At 42.8% G+C, this 17,035-nt stretch overlaps 1 protein-coding gene across 1 annotated transcript in view; it reads right to left on the reverse strand.

The window, feature by feature from the left end:
* The window catches only part of KCNK2 (potassium two pore domain channel subfamily K member 2), a 226,206-nt gene that overhangs the window by 130,624 nt on the left and 78,547 nt on the right, over positions 1-17,035 (reverse strand). The window lies entirely within an intron of this gene.

A 17,035-nucleotide genomic window follows, 5' to 3' on the forward strand; every position in this document is an offset into this window, starting at 1 on the left:
GGCGCGGGGGCGGTCGGTGCAGCCCGAGCGGCCGTGCGCCCCGGCGTCTTTGTGCGCGAGCCGGGCTCAGCCCCTCTTCGCATGTCTTTGTGTCTCCCCGCGCTCAGCCCTCCGTGCCGCGCGGGGTGGGTGGCACGCTCTGCGCGCCCGGCGCCCTCGTGCCTGCGGCCCGTCCGCCCTCCGCGCCTCTCCCTGCGGGCTCGCGCTTCTCGCCTCTCCGCCGGCTGCCTTCCCTCCTTTCAGAACCCCCGCCCCACGCCGCCTCCCCACGGCCCGCCGCGCCGCCTGGCTCGCCTCTCCGCACCCCTTCTGGCCCAGCCTTCGCCTGCGTCCCCCAAAGTTCCTCTCTGTCCGCCTCCCCCGAGAAGCACAGCCCTTTGGGGCTCACCTGCTGCCGCTCTTCCTCTCTCAGCCCTCCACCCCCACCACCCCCACCACCATCCCCGCGTATCCTCACCCTCTCTATCCGACGTGCCTATGGCACAGAGCTCCATCCCTGTCCTGCCTGGTGGACCTGCGGGGTGTGGAACCCAGCGCTGGGGCGCGGGTCCTGGACCCCTGCACTTGGGCGTCCTTCCCTCCCTCGTGACCCTCCCCACCCAGGGTTGTAGAGGGAAATGCCCGCATTGCTGCAGTGACCCCTGGGGAGGTAAGGAGAACGCTGGCTTCTACAAGTCTACGCCTGGGGACAGGTTATGGAGTCACCAACAACCCCCACGCCACTGCCAGGGGTGCTTGACCTGGGCGGGGAGCTCTGGTCAGCCAAATGTCTCACACCAGAAGGATCGGGAGCGCCCACGGAGCCATGGTGAGGACATCAAGGGATGCAGAGGGACTGAAAGAAAAACCGGCTGGGCTCTCTGGGCAAGCCCCGCTTCGTTGGCACAAAAGTTGCAAAGTGTTCTTGGTGGAAGCAGTGGGGTGGAAGAACTGGGACCTCAGTCTGAACTTGGCGCTCTGCCCCTGTTCCCTCTTCCGCACCATCTAGATCCCCTCTTGGCAGATACCTGATCGGCCCAAGCCCTAAGACCGCGTTGCCATGACAGCGTGAAGAGAAGGAGGAGGGGAAGAAAGCATGTAGATTAGAAGCTGCTGTTGTAATAGGCAGGTCCTCTCAGGACACACTGGAGGTGTCAGAACTTCAGTCCCTTCTCCCAGAGTAAACTTTTTCTTCCTTCCCTCTTTCGCAGCAGGACCGCCCTGCCGACCTCCACCCTCCCAGCCCACCACTGTTTGAGAGAGCTGGGCTTCCATAACTGCTGCTTGGCCAAACTGGAGTATTTTTCCAGTTAGGAAGAGAACTTCCTAGTGAAAGCTATAGACGTCAGAACCTAAGGAGATAACTTACAGCAGAAAGTCTCCTGATCCTAAAAACAACGTTGTAAACCTTTCACAAGACAGCGACCATCAATGATAAAGGTACCAAATTATTTTTTTAAATTTCAGAGTAGATTGGGCACCTCTTTCGCCTATTAAAAATATCTTCCTAATATCCTCCCAGCTGTAATTTAAACACATTTTCCTCGACTTCTGTTCTCAACAATAGTATAGTTGGATAATCTTTCTAAAATATGAATCTGATCCTCTCACTCCCCATCTTAACTCCTTTCCAAACACCCTGATTATTAGCCGCCGTCACCCCGCCCTGTCTCATCCCCGTGATCTGTTGGGAATCTGTCCACTGTGATCCATAGAGATTTCCTGGGCTGGTCCAGAAGCAGATTGCCAGCCTTTCTTCCTAGTCCCAATACACAAGTCAGACTCCACCACTGCCCCCTCCAAACTCTTTAGGTCACATACAATGTGCTTGATGGCCTGGCCTCTCTGTTTCATTCCAGGACGTCCTGGGTGCTATCACTTTCCCTCACACACCTTCCCCCAACCCTCCATCAACTTTACCTGGCTGAGGCAGTGCATCAGTCAGGGTTCTCTAGAGAAAGAGAACCAATTATACATCAAGAGATTTATTTTAATGACTTGGCTTTATCCATTGTGGGGGCTGGCAAGTCCAAAATCCCTAAGACAGGCCAGCAGGCTGGAAACTCAGGCAAGAGTTAAAAGCTGATGATCTAGTCTAGAGACAAAAAGGGGAGTTGGGAAATCCTTCTCAGAAGCCTACTGAGAAGACCCGTCCTATGTCTCATTGGCAAGAACTGGGTCACATGTTGTTGTTAGGGGCCATCGAGTCAGTTCCGATCAGGAATTCCATTCTTCTGAATGTTATCCATAATTTGTCATGATCCACACAGTCAAATGCCTTTTTGCGTAGTTAATAAAACACAGGTAAACATCTCTCTGGTATTATCAGAAATCTTTCAGCCAAGATCAAGCTGATATCAGCAATGATATCCCTCGTTCCACATCGTCTTCTGAAACTGGCTTGCATTTCTGGCAGTTCCCTGTTGACATACTGCTGCAGCCGTTTTTGAATTATCTTCAGCAAAATTTACTTGCCTGTGATATTAACGATATTGATAATTTCCACATTCTGTTGGATCACCTTTCTTTGGAATGGGTACACATATTAATCTCTTCCAGTCGGTTGGCCAGGTAGCTGTCTTCCAAATTTCTTAGCATAAATTAGTGAGCACTTACAGCATTGCATCTGTTTGTTGAAACATCTCAACTGGTATTCCATCAATTCCTGGAGCCTTGTTTTTCACCAATGTCTTCAATACAGCTTGGACTTCTTCCTTCAATACTATTGGTTCTTGATCATATGCTACCTCCTGAAATGTTTGAACACCGACCAATTCTTTTTGGTACAGTGACTCTGTATTCCTTCCATCTTCTTTTGATGCTTCCCGTGTCATTCAATATTTTGCCCATAGAATTCTTCGATATTGCAACTCAAGGCTGAATTTCTTCAGCTTCAGCTTGAACTTGCATATGAGCAATTGATGGTCTGTTCCATAGTTGGCCCCTGGCCTTGTTCTGACTGATGATATTGAGCTTCTCTATCGTCTCTTTCCACAGGTGTAGTCGATTTGATTCCTGTGTATACCATCCAGCAAGGCCCACATGTATAGTTATCATTTATGTTGTTGAAAAAAGATATTTGCAATGAAGAAGTCATTGGTCTTGCAGAATTCTTTCGTGAGATGTCTGGCATCATTTCTATCACCAAGGTCATATTTTCCAACTACCAATCCTTCTTCCTTGTTTCCAATTTTCTCATTCCAATCACCAGTAATTATCAATGCATCCTGACTGCATGCCTGATCAATTTCAGGCTGCAGAAGTTGGTAAAAATCTTCAATTTCCTCATCTTTGGCCTTTGTGGTTGGTATGTAAATTTGAATAATAGTCGTATTAACTGGTCTTCCTTGTAGGTGTATGGATAGTCTCCTGTCACTGACAGCATTGTACTTCAGGATAGATCTTGAAATGTTCTTTTGACGATGAATGCAATGCCATTCCTTTTCAATTCATCATTGCCGGTATAGTAGACCATATGATTGTCCGATTCAAAATGGCCAATACCAGTCCATTTCAGCTCACTAATGTTTAGGATATCAATGTTTATGCATTCCATTTCATTTCTGACGATTTCCAATTTTCCTAGATTCATAGTTTGTACATTCCATGCTCCAATTATTAGTGAATGTTTGCAGCTCTTTCTTCTCACTTTGAGTCATACCACATCAGCAAATGAAGGTCCAAAAAGCTTGACTCCATCCATATCATTAGGGTCGACTCTACTTTGAGGAGCTAAGGAGCTACTTAAAGGAGCTACTTATAAGTCATGTAAGTCCCATCAAAGCATAATAGAAGGATTAGGTTGAGTTTGTTTCTTTCATGTTGCATGCCTGCTCAACACCCCATAACTTTATTTTAGTGGGTAGGAAAATCTGAAATATACAGTAAAAAGATTTAGCTCCCTCAAATTCTATAATGCTTTCTTTCTCATGGCTTCAGAGCTATTTTTCTACTCCAATAACAGCATGAAATATATGGGGCTTCACTTTTGTTTGTTTTGCTTTTTGACCTTGGCCTACTCAAAATGCCACAGTAAAAAATGAGCACGTCACTGTCTTTTCCCATAATTCCAGTAAGACCTGGAATTTTGGCATCAAAGAGACCGCTGTGAGTATCTTATCTCCACCATTTCTGAACCTTGTGTTTGTGGAGTCGCTTTATGTCTCTAGCCATGTGTTTCCTCATCTACAAAGTAGGGGTAATCCACCAAACTCACAGGAGATTGTTGTAAGACTCAAAGTGAGAGAACATAGATGTGTTCAACATTGTAGGTCCTTCAAATAATTTTGTTCTCTCCTGGGCTTCCTTTCACCTGCTCCTATGAGCCAGGGGGCTCCTGACCAAACCAGACCACCCAAAACGTTCAACTCTAGTGAATTTTGACGTCTGTTTGATCATCTGAGCGATATAAGGGCATGATATAAGAAGAGAAAGAACGAATTACATTCACTGAATATTTAGTGAGCGCCTACTAGATGCCAAACACATGATCTGTGGATATAGCAAAGTTACCGTCTTCATGAAGAGGAAGGTGTTTAACAAATATAAAATTAAAATTCTGATAAATGCCATAAAGAGAAGGTACTGGTTACTATGAGAGTATTTAATGCTGGAGGGTCAGAGAACCTGTTGCCGTTGAGTTGATTCCGATTCATAGCGACCCCATAGGACACAGTAGAACTGCCCCATGGGGTTTCCAAGGAGTAGCTGGTGGATTCAAACTGCCGACCTTTCAGTTAACAGCCTTAGCTCTTAAACACTGTGCCGCCAGGGCTCTCCTGGAGAGTCGAGGAAGGCCTGTCTAAAGACCTAACATTAAAGGTGGAACCAGAAGATGAGAACCATGGGCCAGAGGAAGTATGCTAGTTCAAGTTTGGATCTAGTCCTCTCTTGGAGTGGGGTGCATGGATCATCAGGTCTAACAGTACAAGCCATTAAGATTATCCAATTACATGCTTGCCAAGCAAACTTCTGATTAAATTTGGGCCCCCATGTGGATTTTCAAATGAAGTGAAACTAAATTGATTAACAAATATAAATTTCTACTTTGTTTGACAGTTATATTTCTTACTAAATTTCCTAAGTAGGATTGTGGTTGGACACATAAGGCTCATGAAATTGGTTAATATGGGTCTATAAGGATTCTCACATTATGCTGACTAATCGGGGTTAAACTAATTACATTAGGTTGACTAAAACCTGTAAGGTTAGCGAACTAATTTTAGACTAGGGTCTCAGTCAGCCAGCTTCCACAGGTGACTTGACTGAAGTCCCTAATTATTTCTAAATACAAAGCAATTAAAAAGAAAAAAAGCAACAAAAGCTAAGGACATCTAAGATCAGGCTGTATTGCTCATTAAAATTCTACAGTAGTTCTGTACTCTAGTAAATAGCTATTGCCCCAGGCCCTGCCTGTCTCCAGCACTCCTCAGTGATCTGGCTCTCCCCATTTGGGATAACTCTCCCAACTCCCCACCATGAAGAAATGTAAGGGTTAACACCTGGCAGAGCAACGGGCCTCCAGGTCCCTGCTTCAGCACTAAGGCCAGCATCCTTGTTTTCTTTCTCCTTGGACACTGTCTCACACTTCCCCACCCCTCCCCACACAAGTTGTTAAATATGTTGAATATCAGCCATCCCTTAGACTACTTTGAGAGGTCTCTAAAATGTGAGTGCTAATAGCCCCACAAAGTGAGGCACTGGTGGTTCAGGAGTTCAATTCTTGCCTTCCATGTGGGAGACCCAGATTCAATTCCTGGCCAATGCATCTCATGTGCAGCCACTGAAGGCTTGCATGTTGCTATGATACTGAACAGGTTTCAGTGGTGTTACCAGACTAAGATAGACTAGGAAGAAAGGCCTGGAAATATACCTCTGAAAATCAGCCAAGGAAAACCTATGGATCGCAACTGTGCAACCTGCAACCAGTCAGGGGGATGGCACAGGACGGCAGTGTTTCACTGGGATGTGCATGGGGTTGTGACTGGTCGGGGCCGACTTGATGGCAGCTAACATCAAGAACAATAGCCCCACAGCTGGTTGAAACACAGCTGGAGAATCATGGCCAGTTGTGAGTGCTATGTTGTAAGAATAATTTTGTTAAAGAGGGGATTGCTCAGAGAAGGATAACCGATAGGAGAAAGGATGACATGGAAGAAGTGGTAGAGCATAATCAGGTATTTGGCCAAAAAGAGAAGACATGTTTGGGGGAAGGGGTAAGTGAGGAAGCGAGAAGGGTTCAGGGTCAGGGAGATGAACTGTTGTAAAGTATTTGAATAGTAGCAGGCTTAATGGAAAAAACACTAAACTTACCGTAAGTGGAAGGCAGAACTAGGAACAACTGGTAGATCATAGAAAAGGAGACGTCAGCTTAATGTAAAAACCACTTTCTATCAATCAGACTTCTTAAAAATGAAGTTGCTCCTTTGAGAGATAATAACTGATGACTTGTTAGAAAAAATAATTAACATTTATTGAGTGGGTATCATGGGCCAGGAACTGTCTAGACACATTATATATATTAACTAATTTAGTTCTCCCCCAAAAACTGGATGCTATCTTTAACCCCACTTTAAAATATGAAGACTCAGGAACTGAAAGGCAAACTTGCCCAAGGACATGTTATTATCCGGAAGTGGTGCAGGGTCTTGAACAGAGGCAGTGTGTCCTACTGCTGATCACCCTGTTCAGACAACACACCAGCAGGGAGGCAGTTTCTACCTTGGTAAGAAGTTGGGCTAGACAGCTCCTCGGGTCCTCTGCCAACATGGTTGGCAGATCATGGCAGGCACTGGCACATACCAGCATCTACTCAACATCTACTGTCAGTCTCAAAACTGCTTCGTTCAGAAATGTTTTCCATTTGCAACACCACCTGTATTGGTTTCCTTTGACTTCCATGACAACAAACGGAAATTTATTATCTCATAGTTCTGGAGACTAGGGGTCCAAACCACGTTATTGGCAAGGGCTTGCTCTCTCTGTAGGCTCTAGCAGTGTCTCCTGTCTTGCCTCTTCCTGGCTTCTGGTGGATGGCAGCAATCCTTGCCATTCCTCTGTTGTAGACCGATCACTCCAATCTCTGCCTCCATTGTCACATGGCGTTCTCCCTCTTTGCCTTGGGTCGAAATTTCCCTTTTCTTGTAAGGACACCAGTCATTGGATCAGGGCCCACCCTAATCCACTATGACCTCATGGTAATTTGATTACACCTGCAAAGTCCCTATTTCCAAGGCAAGTCACATGCCCATGTTCCAGGGTTAGTATTTCAACATAACTTTTTGGGGGACACAGTTCAACCCACCACACCAGCTAAATGTTTTATGCCATTTACCGTTCAATAAATGTATTGATTTATTCATTCAAATAATATTTATTAATCACTTTACCAGGAAGGCATTTTTTCTAGTAGTTGATGATACATAGCAGAGAAGATGATGCCCCAAATCCTTGCCATCATGGAGTTAGCATGCTGAAGAGAGAGTGACAGTAGTGAAGCTAAGTCTTTGACCGTAAAACACCGCTGAGTTACTGAGAGGTTTGCAGATTGAAATATCTAACCCCGAAAAACGTAAAATGTTATTTTGCAAAAAAAAACTCTGCAAAGTTCATCAAAATCAGCAGGTTCATTTCATAAAATAAAAGTTACCTTAAATATATAACATGCAGCAATATTTTTATTAACAGTTTTGTGTGTTTGTTACTTTCGAAAAGACACATACACACAAAAATATAAAGAAAGTAAGATTTTTTTAATGTAAACAAAGTCTCTTTTTTATAATGGTAGTTCTTAAACCCATACAATCTCTTTTTAGTTTGGAAAATTTCATTTAAATCAAAACACCCATTTTTGCATGGGTGTTGTAAACAGTATACACTCAGTAAATGTCATTTATTAAAAATAAGCTAGTATTTATATAAAACTTTGCCCAGCAGGGAATAAGATACTGAATGAGGGCATTATAAAGAAAAGCAATTCCTACAAAATGGTACTCTAATAGAATAGATTCAGAAAACACTAGAATTTGCTTGGTTTATAGACAGAATTCTCATGAGGGTTCCCTTTGCCGTTTCAAAGCTGAGTATCATAAACTTTCGCTAGGAAATGAGCACTTAGCTGATATGAATCTAGAGTTTCACCTTTGCCACCTCTGGCATCACAGGTAAATCTTCCACTGACAATGAATTCATTAGATAACTTTTTTTTTAAGTCTTCCAAATTTAAGCAAATTAATTATATCAAGTGTTATGTTTTTTATTAAAATCAGCCATAAGTGCAGAGGGAGCACTTGCAATGATTTTAGGGGCTCTCATTATCTAATGAATTTTCAGCACATCTAGTACTTCGTTTAAAGCTTACATTTGTTGTGAACATTTGCCAGGCCAGCATTTTGCCTTCACCTGAGGCCACAAATTCTGACAGCAAGAAATGCACTCTGTGAAGAACAAATCATCCAATTTATTTTCTAAAGTGAAGTTAAAAGAATAGTGGTCATAAAAAAGCAAATAGAGAATGCATTAGGAATCTCCTAAAGATATTTTTAAATGTGTTCAGTAACCAGAGATGTTGATTGCATCATTTATAGAATCTAACATTTTTCTTATACTTTTTTTGTTTCTTTCTATCTATGGTTAAATAAGTACATATAAAGCTTCCCCAAGGCCACCCAGTAAGTTTTCTTTTTTTTTTATTGTTGTACTTTAAGTGAAAGTTGACAATTCAAGTTAGTCTCTCATACAAAAATTTGTACATACATTGTTATGTGACCCTAATTGCTCTCCCTATACTGTGACAGCACACTCCTTTCCATCCCGGATCTCCCGTATCCATTCAACCAGCTCCTGACCCTCTCTGCCTTCTCATCTCACCTCCGGACAGGAGCTGCCTATTTAGTCTCATGTATCTACTTGAGCTAAGAAGCCCTCTCTTCATGAGTATCATTTTATGTCCCATAGTCCAGGGTAAGCTTTGTCTGAAGAGTTGGCCTCGGGAATGCCACCCAGTAAGTGTGTGGAATAATGGAGATTAAAAAACCATGTATCACCCCAGGCCATGTTTGTCTAGAAAAAAGCCCTAAACCTAGAAGGAAACAGCTTTTTGTGGATTTTTCTGAATTTGTTAAAATGATTGCGTGCTCTCTCCAAATTCTACAAAGTGATCAAGACAGGGTTGCCACCACCACCATCTCAGTCAACAATCCCCAGCGTCCTCTCATCACTGTGACAGATCTCCAATCCATTCTCTACACTTCAGCCAGATGGGTCTTTTTAAAATAAAATCTGGTTATGTCACTGCCTTGATTAAAACCATGCACTAGCTTCCTGTCACCTTCAGGACTGAGACCAAAATACTAAGGGCATTCCCAGGCCCTGTTCTACTTGCCCTGTCAATAGCAGTGATAACAAGAACAACGGGAATCATAACTATAGGTAACATATATGGAGTGCTTACTATATGCCAGGTACTGACATATTAATATTAATAATTTATATATGTATCATTTATTATCACATTTAATCCCCATAGCAACCTTATGAAGTAAGTACTGTTATCCTGAGAGGATTTAAGTAACTTCCCTAAATAACGTAACTAGTAAGTGAGTTTTTTTCCAGTTGCCATTGAGTCGCTTCTGATTCATGGTGACCCCATGTGTGTCAGATTAGAACTATGCCCCACAGGGTTGTCAATGGCTGATGTTTTGGAAGTAGATCACCAGGCCTTTCTTCCGAGGCACCTTTGGGTGAACTCAAACTTCCAACTTTTCGGTTAGCATTACCATTTGCACTACCCAGGGACGCCGGGATACACCTTGCTATACAGGGCCCTGTCGTAGTCATCTAGTGCTGCTATAACAGAAATACCACAAGTGGGTGGCTTTAACACACAGAGATTTATTCTCTCACAGTCTAGGAGGCTAGAAGTCCAAAATCAGGCTGTCAGCTCCTGGGGAAGGCTTTTTATCTCTGTTGGTTTTGGGAGAAGGTCCTTATCATCAATCTTCCCCTGGACTTGGAGTTTGTCAGAGCAGGGACTCCGGTCCAAAGGATGCGCTCCGCTCCCGGCATGTCTTTCTTGGTGCCACGAGGTCCCCATCTCTCTGCTTGCTTCTGTTTCCTTTTATCTCTTATAAGATAAAAGGTGATACAGGCCACACCCCAGGGGGTCGGATCAGGGCTGTGGCCTGAGTAAGGGTGTTGCATCCCACCCTAATCCTCTTCATCATCACCTCATCCTGCCTCATTAACCAGAGGCAGAGGTCAGGATTTACAACACATGGGACAATCACATCAGATCACAAAATGGTGGACAACCACACAATACTGGGAGTCATAGCCTAGCCGAATTGACGCACATTTTGGGGGGACACAGTTCAATCCATAACAGACCCCATGGGAGAAAAGACAGGCGATTTGCTTCCATAAAGATTACAGCCTGGGAAACCCCATGGAGCAGTTCTACTCTGTCTTGTAGGGTCGCTATGAATCGGAATGGACTTGACGGCACACAGTAACACCATAGAGCGCCCGCCTCACCTGGCTCAGCAATTGCCTCTCTGTGTCGGCCGCGAGCTAGGTTCTCCCAGTTTCTTGAATGTGCCCTAGTTCTTCCTGCCTTCACGTAGACCAGTCCTTGCAGCCGAGACTGCACCTGGCTTCCTCATCACTGGACGGTAACATCTCCTCATCCTCAAACCTTCCTCCAGCGACTTCCCTGACACCAGACGGGATCAGCCCACCCACCCACAGATGCTCCCATTCTGTATGCCACCTTCATCATCCCATCACAGTTATTATTAAACTACTTGTTCAGATAGTTAATAACTGCTGATGGGACTAAACAAGTTCCAAGAGGGAAGGGGCCTTGTCATCTTGTTCCTCAGCGCAGTTTCATGTACAAAGGAGGCCCCAAAGTCAACACGTGTTAAATGAATGAAGCCCATCTTTAAGAGGTGTTATTGAAAGAATTCTGCAGTAAAATCCTGCAGGGCTCAGAATCTCAGATGTCTACATCACCTGGCAGGTAACACACCCGTGTGAGCTGGGTCCATTGAGTTGGAAAAGATATTCTTATCTGCTTTAGTTGTTTTCTGCCCCGAGGGAACGTAGATAGTGTTAGATCGTCCAGGTTTTCAAGAGAAGCCAGATATCCAAATAGTTTTAGACAAAATTTTCCTGTTGGAAATTAGTTGGAGACAACTAATTCAACTTTCTAAAATAAACAGTGTGCAAGGCAAGCAAAATGTGCCTGCAGACAGCACATGGTCCTGGGGCCACCGATTGCAACCTGTGTGTTAAGGTAAAGTCAGATGCTCTGTGAGATCACACTGCAATACGACTTAATGATTCTAGTCACTGGACTGGCCTAAACGTGGAAACGTCTCATTTCAATTACAGCCACCCTAATCCTGATTCTGGAGCCCTGGTGGCAAAGTGGTTAAGAGCTCGGCTGCCAACCAAAGGGTTGGCAGTTTGAATCCACCAGTCACTTCTTGGAAACCTTATGGGGCAGTTGTACTCTGTCCTATAGGGTCACTGTTAGTCGGAATGGACTCAATGGCGATGGGTTTGGGTTTTTTTGGTTTAATCCTGATTCTGCTGTCGTGTGTCACCGATGCTTAGTCCCCCTGCTAGGTCACACATGGGAACTACCTTCTACTGCATCAGCTCCTCCTTCCTGGAGCTCCAGGAACTGTACTATATTACAGAAGAAGCAACCCCCATTCACCCTAAATTTGGTGCCCAAACACACACCAGGGCTGCAGATTTGATGAAGTACCTTACTCTTTCTGAGGATTTTCCAGCTCATCTCCCTCCATGGGAAGAATAAATCTAGAACGTTGTCATTTATTCTTCTGTAAGGATGGTGCTACTCACTTCTGATGGAAGTGGCTTAATTACGCCTTTCTTCCATTCTTCAGGTTAACACCTGCTTGCTTCTGCCACACAGCTACATGCTTCACATGGGGGTCTGTCTGTCTCCCTGCAACAGCCCACAGCTGCAGCCCAAGAGATACAGGTTAGTTACCAAGGAATGCTCTTAGGTTGATTCAGCTTGCAACTAGGAGATCACATCTGAATTGTTTTAAGCGTTGATATTATAGAGGACACTTCTCACCTTGCCTAAGAGGACGCTCAAAACACAGACTGTCTCATCCATCATCTCTACAAAGCCTTCCATGAGATAAGGTGCAGTATTAGGTAATAACTGAGGGCAAAATGTTGATTCAGGATTGTCACAATCTCTACAAGTTTGCTCAGACCTTGAGAATCAAAGACATGTCAACATGATTGCTAGGGCTAACATAGCCAATTATGCAAACGTACTTCTGGACTGTCAAAACACCCACAGGAAAGCAACTGGAACCAGCATAAAAACTTCAGCACTACATAATCCATTCAACAATGATTTGAATAATGACATAATGAGGAAAGCTAAGGTTGACCTCCAAACCCCTGCGAATCTGCTTCTTCATACACTAGAAGATAGACAATAGAACTAGAAAATTAATTTAATTTGATAGGTCAGTTGACTTCTGAGTATACTCCTCTGTGAAGGCTTTCCTGTTCTTTGTTGTTGCTGTTAGTCGCCATTGAGTATGCTCTGACTCACAATGACCTTATGTATGAGGGAACAAAATGTTGCCCGGTCCTGTGACATCTTCATGACTGATGGTATGTTTCAGTCCATTGTTGCGGCTATTGCGTCAATCCATCTCATTGAGGGTTTCTCTCCTTTTCACTGATCCTCCCTGTTCTTTAACCTAATTAATTTGTTCCCTGTTGTTCCCTGCTCTTTGTCTCTGATGAATGTGTGCCCTGATGAGCACTCGTAGTAACTTTTAGATTTGTGTATATTTGTTTGCGTGTCTGCCTTTCTCTACTAGATAAAAGCTCCTAGAGGGCAGGCATCTCATCTGATGTTTTTGTTTTAATTTCATAGAAAACATAGTAGGTATGCAAATGTTTATTGAATGGGTGTGAAGAAAAGACCACAACCCTGCATATACAAAATCACCAGTTCTTATGACGTCCAAAGAAGGGTTTCATTGTAACTGTAACATATCATCGAAAAGCATTTAATTCACATCAAGGTACTTTTTGGAACATTGATAGTCCCTGTATTTCTTCCATGTCCTCCAGTATCTAAAGTAGTTCTATTATCAAGCTGATTCACACAAGAGAGTCAGCATATTCTATTGGTGAAGATTATGGGATGCCAAGATTTAAATCGTGGCCTACCCACTTACTTTCCTCATCTATAAAATGGTGATGAAAATAATAGCAACTTCAACTTTTGATGAGACATCAAAGAGTTAATACATGAAAAATACTTAAAGCAGTGCCTGAATTATAAGTGAGAACTCAGTAAATGATAGTATTATTATTATTCAGTAAAAGAACTGAACAGAAGATTTCAAAGGGCGGCTCAAGAAAACAAAGTAAAGTCTTATAACAACGTGTGCAAAGAGCTGGAGATAGAAAACCAAAAGGGAAGAACATGCTCAGCATTTCTCAAGCTGTAAGAACTGAACCAAAAATTGAAGCCTCAAGTTGCAATAGTGAAGGATTCTATGGGGAAAATATTAAATGACACAGGAAGCATCAAAAGAAGATGGAAGGAGTACACAGAGTCATTATACCGAAAAGAACAGGTCAATGTTCAGCCATTTCAAGAGGTAGCATATGATCAGGAACCGATGGTATTAAAGGAAGAAGTCCAAGCTGCACTGAAGGCATTGGCCAAAAACAAGACTCCAGGAATTGATGGAATATCAAATGAGATGTTTCAACGAATGGATGCAGCACTGGAAGTGCTCACTCATCTATGCCAAGAAATTTGGAAGACAGCTACCTGGCCAGCCTACTGAAAGAGATCCATATTTATGCCAATTCTCAAGAAAGGCGATCTGACCAAATGCGGAAATTATCGAACAGTATCATTAATATCACACACAAGTAAATTTTGCTGAAGATCATTCAAAAGCGGCTGCAGCAGTATATCAAGGGAACTGCCAGAAATTCAGGCCAGATTCAGAAGAGGATGTGGAACCAGGGATATCATTGCTGATGTCAGGTAGAGCCTGGCTAAAAGCAGAGAATACCAGAAAGATGTTTACCTGTGTTTTATTGACTATGCTAAGGCATTCAACTGTATAGATCTTAGCAAATTATGGATAACATTGCAAAGAATGGGAATTCCAGAGCACTTAATTGTGCTCATCAAGAACCTGTACATAGATCAAGAGGTAGTTGTTCAGACAGAACAAGGGGATACTTTGTGGTTTAAAGTCAGGAAAGGTGTGCATCAGGGTTGTATCCTTTCACCGTACCTATTCAATCTGTATGCTGAGCAAATAATCAGAGAAGCTGGACTATATGAAGAAAAACAGGGCATCAGGATTGGAGGAAGACTCATTAAAAACCTGCTTTATGCAGATGAAACAACCTTGCTTGCTGAAAGTGAAGACGACTTGAAGCACTTACTGATGAAGATCAAAGACCACAGCCTTCAGTATGAATTACATCTCAACATAAAGAAAACAAAAATCCTCACAACTGGACCAACAAGCAACATCATGGTAAAGGGAGAAAAGATTGAAGTTGTCAAGGATTTCATTTTACTTGGCTCCACAATCAACACCCATGGAAGCAGCAGTCAAGAAATCGAAAGACGCATTGCATTGGGCAAATCTGCTGCAAAAGACCTCTTCAAAGTGTTGAAAAGCCAGGATGTCACCTTGAGGACTAAGGTGTGCCTGACCCAAGCCATGGTGTTTTCAATCACCTCATATGCATGTGAAAGCTCAACAATGAATAAGGAAGACTGAAGAAGAATCGATGCCTTTGAATTGCAGTGTTGGCGAACAATACTGAACATACCATGGACTGCCAAAAGAATGAACAAGTCTGTGCTGGAAGAAGTACAGCCAGAATGCTCTTTAGAAGCAAAGATGGCAAGAGTACATCCTACATACTTTGGATATGTTGTCAGGAGAGATCACTCCCTGGAGAAGGACATCATGCTTGGCAAAGTAGAGGGTCAGCAAAAAAGAGGAAGACCCTCAGCAAGATGGATTGACACAGTGGCTGCAACAATGGGCTCAAACATGACGGTTGTGAGGATGGCACAGGACCGGGCAGTGTTTCGTTCTGATGTTCATTGAGTCAGAACCAACTCAACAGCACCTAACAACAGAAACAACAATTATATTATTATTACCAGTGACAGCATTTAACCATGTAAAGAGAGAGGGAAGCTGGGTCTGAGATAAGAAATGAAAACAGAAGGGAAGAGGCCAATTACCTTTGGAGCTTGGCCTAACAGACACCTGGAAGCTGGCTTATAGGAACCAAATGAGCAACTGGGATCTAGGAAGTAATCAAGCAATCAAGTCTGCACAAGAGGGAGTCAGATTCCAGCTGCTCTATTCCAGAAAGAAGAGGAATCTACAACTTAGGCAGCTTCTTCCGAGGGTAGGAAGCCTTTCCCACACTCTCTATTGTGGGAAAAGTCCTTACAACTATGCAGCCAACAAACAGCTTATGGGTGGGAGCCAGTTTGGCTAGGAAGGAAGAGAGTAAGTGGGTTCACCTGGCCACATTGGGAGCCCTGATACAGACATCAGGCTATATCCTCACCATTATAGACGTGGTGATGCCCTCCTCTTTACTCTGCACAGACTCAGATTTCCCCTGATATTTTTGACTGTTACCATCTGAAACTGTCCCTTACATTCATTGTGTTGACTATACTGTCTGTCTCCTTAGCAACCATGATAGCTTTAAATGCTTCTGGATTCTTCCCCCTCTTTCATTGTTATCAACATTGTTTTCTGGAAACAGGTAAGACTCTTCTTTTTCATAAACAGGTTTGGGTTAAAGTAAAACTTTTTTTAACCCCAAGTTGTTGGCTGCTAAGACGACCAGTGTATGCGAGTAACATGAAAAAACAATAGTGGTCCCAGGAGGGAGATTTCAATTGAGCTAACAGGTGTGATGAAAATTTACTACTGTGACTCATATACTGTACCTTTCTCCTCTGCGGATTTATCAGCAATCTCTCTTATCCCTATCACTCCAGTATCATATTATACTGACTCTAATTAAAATGGAGATGTCAGATATTTACTGTTCTATTTTTAACAGCTTGATGGAAATCTGTAGTCACCAAGTACAGCTATGAATAGAGTAAACTGCTTCCTTTTCTGTTTTCTGTTTCTCCAAGAGTGGAATGCTAAGCTTTGTGGTTATTTTTCTTTGAATGATGGTTGGTGGCAGGGGGGCACTTGATTAGTATTTTCCATTGATATTTTCTTAAGAAAGAAAGCCAATGATGCATTGTGAAAATTCCAAAATGCCTTGGTAATTAACTATAGTGGGTTTTTTTGCCTGATGTGATGATGTCATCTGCAGTTTTCATATGGAGCATTTTATTCTTCATATACTGTATCTGCATATTTTGGGCAGTATGGCTCTTCTTCAACTCCAGGACATCTTTCCTGGTGGCCCCAAATACCGAGTTTGGGGTTATGTATCCATTTACTATGTTCCCATAACACATAGAAGACATTCAATAAATATTAACCATCATTATTATTTATCCAAGACTGCAAAAATTTTCAGAGAGTGGGTGATAAAAATATGAAAACTAGACAGCCCTCTTGATAAAGAGTTCATTATCTATATGGAAAAGCAAAGTTTTCTCGAAAAAACAAATGAATCATAAAGACAGCATGGAAGGGACTATATAGCAAACATCTTCTAAGGTATACAACAGACATGTATTTAAATAAACTACATGGGAGTATTTACCAATTACATTTTTTAAAATTTTTTTATTCTACTTTAGATGAAGGTTTACAGAATAAATAGTTTCTCATTAAACAGTCAGTACACATATTGTTTTATGACATTGGTTAACAACCCCACAACATGTCAGCAGTCTCCCTTCTCGACCTTGAGGACCGTTTTCTGGTGAAAATATACATAGTCAAAGTTCCACCATTTTGAAAGGTTTTACACGTACAATTCAGTGACATCGATTACATTCTTCCAG

The sequence above is a fragment of the Trichechus manatus genome, unplaced genomic scaffold (genome assembly GCF_000243295.1).
Source record: "Trichechus manatus latirostris isolate Lorelei unplaced genomic scaffold, TriManLat1.0 scaffold00187, whole genome shotgun sequence".
Taxonomy (NCBI): domain Eukaryota; kingdom Metazoa; phylum Chordata; class Mammalia; order Sirenia; family Trichechidae; genus Trichechus; species Trichechus manatus.